This window comes from Triturus cristatus, chromosome 8, assembly GCF_964204655.1.
Source record: "Triturus cristatus chromosome 8, aTriCri1.1, whole genome shotgun sequence".
Classification (NCBI taxonomy): Eukaryota; Metazoa; Chordata; class Amphibia; order Caudata; family Salamandridae; genus Triturus; species Triturus cristatus.
In genome coordinates, this window is record NC_140591.1 from 1,023,871,478 (window position 1) to 1,023,884,252 (window position 12,775).

The following is a 12,775-nucleotide window of genomic DNA, read 5'->3' on the forward strand; positions in this document are numbered from 1 at the left end:
TACCACTAATGTAGACACTGAAAGATTTCTGTATTTAACATTACCAGACTGTAAATCAGTGTCCTTCAATAAATTAGTTAAAGGTGCAAATCAAAACATGGAGTGTAGCCAATGTAAATCAGAAATGTTATCCCCATTATTTTTAACAAAATATGGACAATAAATAATTTTAATGATGCATCGTTGTACAGCCTATGTCATCAGTGATGTCACTGACCATGTCAAGAATGATGCAATATGTGACATCATCAGCAGTGCATTGCAGGCGCGTGAGTTATAGTTAGCAGAACTAACTATAACGGAGGCATTTCTATGGTTTTGTAAGAGTGAAATGGCCAGCTAACTATAACACCAGCGAAACCTATGTTTTTTTCTGTGAATTTCTAAGGTTTTTTTAATGATAATTTCTAACTATAACGTCTCTGAAACCTATGTTTTTTTTCAGTGAATTTCAAAGGTTTTCTAAATGCAAATTTTTAAGTGTGATAGTAGTTATACCTATTTTTTTGTACTGATTTTCTACAGTTTTTTAACTGTTTATTTATAAATATTTTATTAATTAAAAAACATTATACATTTTGCAAAAACAAAAATTAAAACTGAAATATTGATTAATTTTCTTGTTTTCATTTTTTATTTAAATATATTTATATAATTTTCTTTTTTTTTAAATTCCAATTTTTTTCGGACTCGCGCACTCAAAGTGTACACATCACGGTGGGTGCGCGCATCCTACCAGCCATTTTAGAAAAGTCATGAAGGATCCGCGTATGGTGTGCAACGGCTGCATGTTTTTCAGTTACATCATATACATTTAATATCATGTGATGTGCGCGATTGGTATGCGACCAGTCCGCGACTCCTGCTCCCACGCATTCGCGACACATGCGCATCACGGTACGAGATGTTTGCGCGGTTGCTGGGGCGCGCTGGGTGCGCGACTCATAAAAATAATATATTTGTACTTATAATAAACTTATATTATTTTAAAATATATTTTCGTGAAGTCGGGTGCGTGCATCGTGAGTGCAGAAAACCAGGTCAGTAGAGCTGCTGTAGAGCCAGAGAACCAGGTCAGCATAGCTGCTCTAGAGCCTAAGAACTAGGTCAGCAGAGCTGCTCTAGAGCCAGAGAACCAGGTCAGCAGAGCTGCTGTAGAGCCAGAGAAACCAGGTCAGTAGAGCTGCTTTAGAGGGAGAGAACCAGGTCAGCAGATCTGTTCTAGAGGGAGAGAACCAGGTCAGCAGAGCTGCTCTAGAGCCAGAGAACCAGATCAGCAGAGCTACTCTGTAGCCTAAGAACTAGGTCAGCAGAGCTGCTCTAGAGCCAGAGAACCAGGTCAGCAGGCCTGCTGTAGAGCCAGAGAAACCAGGTCAGCAGAGCTGCTTTAGAGAGAGAGAACCAGGTCAGCAGAGCTGCTTTAAAGCCAGAGAACCAGATCAGCAGAGCTGCTCTAGCTGACACTGACTAACTGACACTGACTGACTGACACTGACTGACTGACAGTGACTGATTGACACTGACTGACACTGATTGACTGACACTGACACTGACTGACACTGATTGACTGACACTGACTGACTGAAACTGACTGACTGACACTGATTGACTGACACTGACTGACTGACTGACTGACTGACTGACTGACTGACACTGACTAACACTGATTGACTGACACAGACTGACACTGATTGACTGACTGACACTGACTGACACTGATTGACTGACTGACACTGACTGACACTGATTGACTGACACTGACTGACACTGATTGCCTGACACTAACTGACACTGATTGACACAGACTGACTGACTGACACTGACTCACTGACACTGACTGATACTGACTGACACTGATTGACACTGACTGACTACTCTCTACTACTCTACTACTCACTCTCTACTACTCACTCCCTACTACTCTACTACTATCTACTACTCTCTACTACTCCCTCTCTACTACTCAATCTCTACTACTCTCTACTACTCACTATCTACTACTACTCTCTCTACTACTCACTCTCTACTACTCTCTACTATTCACTCTCTACTACTCTCTACTACTCACTCGCTACTACTTACTACTACTCACTCTCTACTACTCAATCTCTACTACTCTCTCTCTACTACTCTCTCTACTACTCTCTCTCTACTACTCTCTCTCTACTACTCTCTACTACTACTCTACTATTCACTCTCTACTACTCACTCTCTAATACTCTCTACTACTCTCTACTATTCACTCTCTACTACTCTCTACTACTCACTCGCTACTACTTACTACTACTCACTCTCTACTACTCAATCTCTACTACTCTCTCTCTACTACTCTCTCTACTACTCTCTCTCTACTACTCTCTCTCTACTACTCTCTACTACTACTCTACTATTCACTCTCTACTACTCACTCTCTAATACTCTCTACTACTCACTCTACTACTGTCTACTACTCTCTACCACTCACTCTCTACTACTCTACTACTCACTCTCTACTACTCTCTACTACTCTCTCTCTACTACTCATTCTCTACTACTCACTCTACTACTCTCTACTACTCTCTACCACTCACTCTCTACTACTCACTATCTACTACTCTCTACTACTCTCTCTCTACTACTCACTCTCTGCTACTCACTCTCTACTACTCACTCTCTACTACTCACTCTCTACTACTCTCTACTGCTCACTCTCCACTGCTCACTCTCTACTACTCACTCTCAACTACTCCCTACTACTCACTCTACTTCTCACTCTCTACTACTCTCTCTACTTCTCACTCTACTACTCTCTCTACAACCCACTCTCTACAACTCTCTACTACTCACTCTCTACTACTCCACTACTCTCTACTACTCACTCTCTACTACTCACTCTCTACTACTCACTCTACTACTCTCTACTACTCACTCTCTACTACTCTCTACTACTCACTCTCTACTACTCACTCTCTACTACTCACTCTCTACTTCTCTCTACTGCTCACTCTCCACTACTCACTCTCTACTACTCGCTCTCAACTACCCTCTACTACTCACTCTACTTCTCACTCTCTACTACTCTCTCTACTTCTCACTCTACTACTCTCTCTACTACTCGCTCTATACTACTCTCTCTCTACTACACACTCTCTACTACTTGCTCTCTACTACTCGCTCTCTACTACTCTCTAGTACTCTCTCTACAAACCACTCTCTACAACTCTCTACTACTCACTCTCTACTACTCCACTACTCTCTACTACTCATCTCTACTACTCACTCTCTACTACTCTCTACTACTCACTCTCTACTACTCACTCTCTACTACTCTCTACTACTCACTCTACTACTCTCTACTACTCTCTACCACTCACTCTCTACTACTCTACTACTCACTCTCTACTACTCTCTACTACTCTGTCTCTCTACTACTCACTCTACTTCTCACCCTCTACCACTCTCTCTCTACAACTCACTCTCTACTACTCACTCTCTACTACTCTACTACTCATTCTCCACAACTCACTCTCTACTACGCTCTACTAGTCACTCTACTACTCACTCTCTACTACTCTCTCTACTCCTCACTCTCTACTACTCTCTAGTACTCACTCTACTACTCACTCTCTACTACTCTCTACTACTCACTCTACTACTCACTCTCTACTACTCCACTACTCTCTACTACTCACTCTCTACTACTACTCTCTCTGCTACTCACTCTCTACTACTCTCTCTACTTCTCTCTACTACTCACTCTCTACTACTCTAATACTCACTCTACTAATCACTCTCTACTACTCTCTAATACTCTCTCTCTGCTACTCACTCTCTACTACTCTCTGCTACTAACTCTCTACTACTCACTCTCTACTACTCTCTACTACTCACTCTCTACTACTCACTCTACTACTCACTCTCTACTACTCTCTACTACTCACTCCCTACTACTCTACTACTCTCTACTACTTACTCTCTACTTCTCACTCTCTACTACTCACTTTCTACTACTCTCTACTACTCACTCTCTACTACTCACTTGCTACTACTCTCTACTACTCACTCTCTACTACTCTCTACTGCTCACTCTCTACTACTACTCTCTCTACTACTCACTCTCTACTACTCTATACTATTCACTCTCTACCACTCTCTACTACTCACTCTACTACTTTCTACTACTCTCTACCACTCACTCTCTACTACTCTACTACTCACTCTCTACTACTCACTCTCTACTACTCACTCTACTACTCTCTACTACTCACTCTCTACTACTCTCTACTACTCACTCTCTACTACTCACTCTCTACTACTCACTCTCTACTTCTCTCTACTGCTCACTCTCCACTACTCACTCTCTACTACTCGCTCTCAACTACCCTCTACTACTCACTCTACTTCTCACTCTCTACTACTCTCTCTACTTCTCACTCTACTACTCTCTCTACTACTCGCTCTATACTACTCTCTCTCTACTACACACTCTCTACTACTTGCTCTCTACTACTCGCTCTCTACTACTCTCTAGTACTCTCTCTACAAACCACTCTCTACAACTCTCTACTACTCACTCTCTACTACTCCACTACTCTCTACTACTCATCTCTACTACTCACTCTCTACTACTCTCTACTACTCACTCTCTACTACTCACTCTCTACTACTCTCTACTACTCACTCTACTACTCTCTACTACTCTCTACCACTCACTCTCTACTACTCTACTACTCACTCTCTACTACTCTCTACTACTCTGTCTCTCTACTACTCACTCTACTTCTCACCCTCTACCACTCTCTCTCTACAACTCACTCTCTACTACTCACTCCCTACTACTCTACTACTCATTCTCCACTACTCACTCTCTACTACGCTCTACTAGTCACTCTACTACTCACTCTCTACTACTCTCTCTACTCCTCACTCTCTACTACTCTCTAGTACTCACTCTACTACTCACTTTCTACTACTCTCTACTACTCACTCTACTACTCACTCTCTACTACTCCACTACTCTCTACTACTCACTCTCTACTACTACTCTCTCTGCTACTCACTCTCTACTACTCTCTCTACTTCTCTCTACTACTCACTCTCTACTACTCTAATACTCACTCTACTACTCACTCTCTACTACTCTCTAATACTCTCTCTCTGCTACTCACTCTCTACTACTCTCTGCTACTAACTCTCTACTACTCACTCTGTACTACTCTCTACTACTAACTCTCTACTACTCACTCTACTACTCACTCTCTACTACTCTCTACTACTCACTCCCTACTACTCTACTACTCTCTACTACTTACTCTCTACTTCTCACTCTCTACTACTCACTTTCTACTACTCTCTACTACTCACTCTCTACTACTCACTTGCTACTACTCTCTACTACTCACTCTCTACTACTCTCTACTGCTCACTCTCTACTACTACTCTCTCTACTACTCACTCTCTACTACTCTATACTATTCACTCTCTACTACTCTCTACTACTCACTCTACTACTTTCTACTACTCTCTACCACTCACTCTCTACTACTCTACTACTCACTCTCTACTACTCTCTCTCTACTACTCACTCTCTACTACTCACTCGCTACTACTCACTCTCTACTACTCTCTCTCTACTACTCTCTCCTACTACGCTCTACTACTACTCTCTACTATTCACTCTCTACTACTCACTCTCTACTACTCTCCACTACTCACTCTACTTCTCTCTACTACTCTCTACCACTCACTCTCTACTACTCTACTACTCACTCTCTACTACTCTCTACTACTCTCTCTCTACTAATCACTCTCTACCACTCTACTACTCACTCTCTACTACTCTCTCTCTACTACTCACTCTCTACTACTCTCTCTCTACTTCTCACTCTCTACTACTCACTCTCCACTACTCACTCTCCACTACTAACTCTCTACTACTTGCTCTCTACTACTCTCTACTACTCACTCTTTACTACTAACTCTCTACTACTCTCTACTACTCTCTCTACTACTCACTCTCTGCTACTCTCTCTACTACTCACTCTCTATTATTCTCTACTACTCACTCTACTACTATCTCCTACTCTCTACCACTCACTCTCTACTACTCTACTACTCTCTCTCTACTACTCACTCTCTACTACTCACTTTCTACTACTCTCTCTACTACTCTCTACTACTCTCTAACACTCACTCTCTACTACTCTACTACTCACTCTCTACTACTCTCTCTCTCTACTGCTCACTCTCTACTACTCTCTCTCTCTACTACTCACTCTCTACTACTCACTCTCGTCTACTCACTCTCCACTACTCACTGTCCACTACTAACTCTCTACTACTTGCTCTCTACTACTCTCTACTACTCACTCTCTACTACTCACTCTCTACTACTCTCTACTACTCACTCTCTACTACTCACTCTCTACTACTCTCTACTACTCACTCTACTACTCTCTACTACTCTCTACCACTCACTCTCTACTACTCTACTACTCACTCTCTACTACTCTCTACTACTCTGTCTCTCTACTACTCACTCTACTTCTTACCCTCTACCACTCTCTCTCTACAACTCACTCTCTACTACTCACTCTCTACTACTCTACTACTCATTCTCCACTACTCACTCTCTACTACGCTCTACTAGTCACTCTACTACTCACTCTCTACTACTCTCTCTACTCCTCACTCTCTACTACTCTCTAGTACTCACTCTACTACTCACTCTCTACTACTCTCTACTACTCACTCTACTACTCACTCTCTACTACTCCACTACTCTCTACTACTCACTCTCTACTACTACTCTCTCTGCTACTCACTCTCTACTACTCTCTCTACTTCTCTCTACTACTCACTCTCTACTACTCTAATACTCACTCTACTACTCACTCTCTACTACTCTCTAATACTCTCTCTCTGCTACTCACTCTCTACTACTCTCTGCTACTAACTCTCTACTACTCACTCTGTACTACTCTCTACTACTCACTCTCTACTACTCACTCTACTACTCACTCTCTACTACTCTCTACTACTCACTCCCTACTACTCTACTACTCTCTACTACTTACTCTCTACTTCTCACTCTCTACTACTCACTTTCTACTACTCTCTACTACTCACTCTCTACTACTCACTTGCTACTACTCTCTACTACTCACTCTCTACTACTCTCTACTGCTCACTCTCTACTACTACTCTCTCTACTACTCACTCTCTACTACTCTATACTATTCACTCTCTACTACTCTCTACTACTCACTCTACTACTTTCTACTACTCTCTACCACTCACTCTCTACTACTCTACTACTCACTCTCTACTACTCTCTCTCTACTACTCACTCTCTACTACTCACTCGCTACTACTCACTCTCTACTACTCTCTCTCTACTACTCTCTCCTACTACGCCCTACTACTACTCTCTACTATTCACTCTCTACTACTCACTCTCTACTACTCTCCACTACTCACTCTACTTCTCTCTACTACTCTCTACCACTCACTCTCTACTACTCTACTACTCACTCTCTACTACTCTCTACTACTCTCTCTCTACTAATCACTCTCTACCACTCTACTACTCACTCTCTACTACTCTCTCTCTACTACTCACTCTCTACTACTCTCTCTCTACTACTCACTCTCCACTACTCACTCTCCACTACTAACTCTCTACTACTTGCTCTCTACTACTCTCTACTACTCACTCTTTACTACTAACTCTCTACTACTCTCTACTACTCTCTCTACTACTCACTCTCTGCTACTCTCTCTACTACTCACTCTCTATTATTCTCTACTACTCACTCTACTACTATCTCCTACTCTCTACCACTCACTCTCTACTACTCTACTACTTACTCTCTACTTCTCACTCTCTACTACTCACTTTCTACTACTCTCTACTACTCACTCTCTACTACTCACTTGCTACTACTCTCTACTACTCACTCTCTACTACTCTCTACTGCTCACTCTCTACTACTACTCTCTCTACTACTCACTATCTACTACTCTACTACTCTCTACTACTTACTCTCTACTTCTCACTCTCTACTACTCTACTACTCTCTACTACTTACTCTCTACTTCTCACTCTCTACTACTCACTTTCTACTACTCTCTACTACTCACTCTCTACTACTCACTTGCTACTACTCTCTACTACTCACTCTCTACTACTCTCTACTGCTCACTCTCTACTACTACTCTCTCTACTACTCACTCTCTACTACTCTATACTATTCACTCTCTACTACTCTCCACTACTCACTCTACTACTTTCTACTACTCTCTACCACTCACTCTCTACTACTCTACTACTCACTCTCTACTACTCTCTCTCTACTACTCACTCTCTACTACTCACTCGCTACTACTCACTCTCTACTACTCTCTCTCTACTACTCTCTCCTACTACGCCCTACTACTACTCTCTACTATTCACTCTCTACTACTCACTCTCTACTACTCTCCATTACTCACTCTACTTCTCTCTACTACTCTCTACCACTCACTCTCTACTACTCTACTACTCACTCTCTACTACTCTCTACTACTCTCTCTCTACTAATCACTCTCTACCACTCTACTACTCACTCTCTACTACTCTCTCTCTACTACTCACTCTCTACTACTCTCTCTCTACTACTCACTCTCCACTACTCACTCTCCACTACTAACTCTCTACTACTTGCTCTCTACTACTCTCTACTACTCACTCTTTACTACTAACTCTCTACTACTCTCTACTACTCTCTCTACTACTCACTCTCTGCTACTCTCTCTACTACTCACTCTCTATTATTCTCTACTACTCACTCTACTACTATCTCCTACTCTCTACCACTCACTCTCTACTACTCTACTACTTACTCTCTACTTCTCACTCTCTACTACTCACTTTCTACTACTCTCTACTACTCACTCTCTACTACTCACTTGCTACTACTCTCTACTACTCACTCTCTACTACTCTCTACTGCTCACTCTCTACTACTACTCTCTCTACTACTCACTATCTACTACTCTATACTATTCACTCTCTACTACTCTCTACTACTCACTCTACTACTTTCTACTACTCTCTACCACTCACTCTCTACTACTCTACTACTCACTCTCTACTACTCACTCTACTACTCTCTACTACTCACTCCCTACTACTCTCTACTACTCACTCTCTACTACTCACTCTCTACTACTCACTCTCTACTTCTCTCTACTGCTCACTCTCCACTACTCACTCTCTACTACTCGCTCTCAACTACCCTCTACTACTCACTCTACATCTCACTCTCTACTACTCTCTCTACTTCTCACTCTACTACTCTCTCTACTACTCGCTCTATACTACTCTCTCTCTACTACACACTCTCTACTACTTGCTCTCTACTACTCGCTCTCTACTACTCTCTAGTACTCTCTCTACAAACCACTCTCTACAACTCTCTACTACTCACTCTCTACTACTCCACTACTCTCTACTACTCATCTCTACTACTCACTCTCTACTACTCTCTACTACTCACTCTACTACTCTCTACTACTCTCTACCACTCACTCTCTACTACTCTACTACTCACTCTCTACTACTCTCTACTACTCTGTCTCTCTACTACTCACTCTACTTCTCACCCTCTACCACTCTCTCTCTACAACTCACTCTCTACAACTCACTCCCTACTACTCTACTACTCATTCTCCACTACTCACTCTCTACTACGCTCTACTAGTCACTCTACTACTCACTCTCTACTACTCTCTCTACTCCTCACTCTCTACTACTCTCTAGTACTCACTCTACTACTCACTCTCTACTACTCTCTACTACTCACTCTACTACTCACTCTCTACTACTCCACTACTCTCTACTACTCACTCTCTACTACTACTCTCTCTGCTACTCACTCTCTACTACTCTCTCTACTTCTCTCTACTACTCACTCTCTACTACTCTAATACTCACTCTACTACTCACTCTCTACTACTCTCTAATACTCTCTCTCTGCTACTCACTCTCTACTACTCTCTGCTACTAACTCTCTACTACTCACTCTGTACTACTCTCTACTACTAACTCTCTACTACTCACTCTACTACTCACTCTCTACTACTCTCTACTACTCACTCCCTACTACTCTACTACTCTCTACTACTTACTCTCTACTTCTCACTCTCTACTACTCACTTTCTACTACTCTCTACTACTCACTCTCTACTACTCACTTGCTACTACTCTCTACTACTCACTCTCTACTACTCTCTACTGCTCACTCTCTACTACTACTCTCTCTACTACTCACTCTCTACTACTCTATACTATTCACTCTCTACTACTCTCTACTACTCACTCTACTACTTTCTACTACTCTCTACCACTCACTCTCTACTACTCTACTACTCACTCTCTACTACTCTCTCTCTACTACTCACTCTCTACTACTCACTCGCTACTACTCACTCTCTACTACTCTCTCTCTACTACTCTCTCCTACTACGCCCTACTACTACTCTCTACTATTCACTCTCTACTACTCACTCTCTACTACTCTCCACTACTCACTCTACTTCTCTCTACTACTCTCTACCACTCACTCTCTACTACTCTACTACTCACTCTCTACTACTCTCTACTACTCTCTCTCTACTAATCACTCTCTACCACTCTACTACTCGCTCTCTACTACTCTCTCTCTACTACTCACTCTCTACTACTCTCTCTCTACTACTCACTCTCTACTACTCACTCTCCACTACTCACTCTCCACTACTAACTCTCTACTACTTGCTCTCTACTACTCTCTACTACTCACTCTTTACTACTAACTCTCTACTACTCTCTACTACTCTCTCTACTACTCACTCTCTGCTACTCTCTCTACTACTCACTCTCTATTATTCTCTACTACTCACTCTACTACTATCTCCTACTCTCTACCACTCACTCTCTACTACTCTACTACTTACTCTCTACTTCCCACTCTCTACTACTCACTTTCTACTACTCTCTACTACTCACTCTCTACTACTCACTTGCTACTACTCTCTACTACTCACTCTCTACTACTCTCTACTGCTCACTCTCTACTACTACTCTCTCTACTACTCACTATCTACTACTCTATACTATTCACTCTCTACTACTCTCTACTACTCACTCTACTACTTTCTACTACTCTCTACCACTCACTCTCTACTACTCTACTACTCACTCTCTACTACTCACTCTCTACTACTCACTCTACTACTCTCTACTACTCACTCTCTACTACTCTCTACTACTCACTCTCTACTACTCACTCTCTACTACTCACTCTCTACTTCTCTCTACTGCTCACTCTCCACTACTCACTCTCTACTACTCGCTCTCAACTACCCTCTACTACTCACTCTACTTCTCACTCTCTACTACTCTCTCTACTTCTCACTCTACTACTCTCTCTACTACTCGCTCTATACTACTCTCTCTCTACTACACACTCTCTACTACTTGCTCTCTACTACTCGCTCTCTACTACTCTCTAGTACTCTCTCTACAAACCACTCTCTACAACTCTCTACTACTCACTCTCTACTACTCCACTACTCTCTACTACTCATCTCTACTACTCACTCTCTACTACTCTCTACTACTCACTCTACTACTCTCTACTACTCTCTACCACTCACTCTCTACTACTCTACTACTCACTCTCTACTACTCTCTACTACTATGTCTCTCTACTACTCACTCTACTTCTCACCCTCTACCACTCTCTCTCTACAACTCACTCTCTACTACTCACTCCCTACTACTCTACTACTCATTCTCCACTACTCACTCTCTACTATGCTCTACTAGTCACTCTACTACTCACTCTCTACTACTCTCTCTACTCCTCACTCTCTACTACTCTCTAGTACTCACTCTACTACTCACTCTCTACTACTCTCTACTACTCACTCTACTACTCACTCTCTACTACTCCACTACTCTCTACTACTCACTCTCTACTACTACTCTCTCTGCTACTCACTCTCTACTACTCTCTCTACTTCTCTCTACTACTCACTCTCTACTACTCTAATACTCACTCTACTACTCACTCTCTACTACTCTCTAATACTCTCTCTCTGCTACTCACTCTCTACTACTCTCTGCTACTAACTCTCTACTACTCACTCTGTACTACTCTCTACTACTAACTCTCTACTACTCACTCTACTACTCACTCTCTACTACTCTCTACTACTCACTCCCTACTACTCTACTACTCTCTACTACTTACTCTCTACTTCTCACTCTCTACTACTCACTTTCTACTACTCTCTACTACTCACTCTCTACTACTCACTTGCTACTACTCTCTACTACTCACTCTCTACTACTCTCTACTGCTCACTCTCTACTACTACTCTCTCTACTACTCACTCTCTACTACTCTATACTATTCACTCTCTACTACTCTCTACTACTCACTCTACTACTTTCTACTACTCTCTACCACTCACTCTCTACTACTCTACTACTCACTCTCTACTACTCTCTCTCTACTACTCACTCTCTACTACTCACTCGCTACTACTCACTCTCTACTACTCTCTCTCTACTACTCTCTCCTACTACGCTCTACTACTACTCTCTACTATTCACTCTCTACTACTCACTCTCTACTACTCTCCACTACTCACTCTACTTCTCTCTACTACTCTCTACCACTCACTCTCTACTACTCTACTACTCACTCTCTACTACTCTCTACTACTCTCTCTCTACTAATCACTCTCTACCACTCTACTACTCACT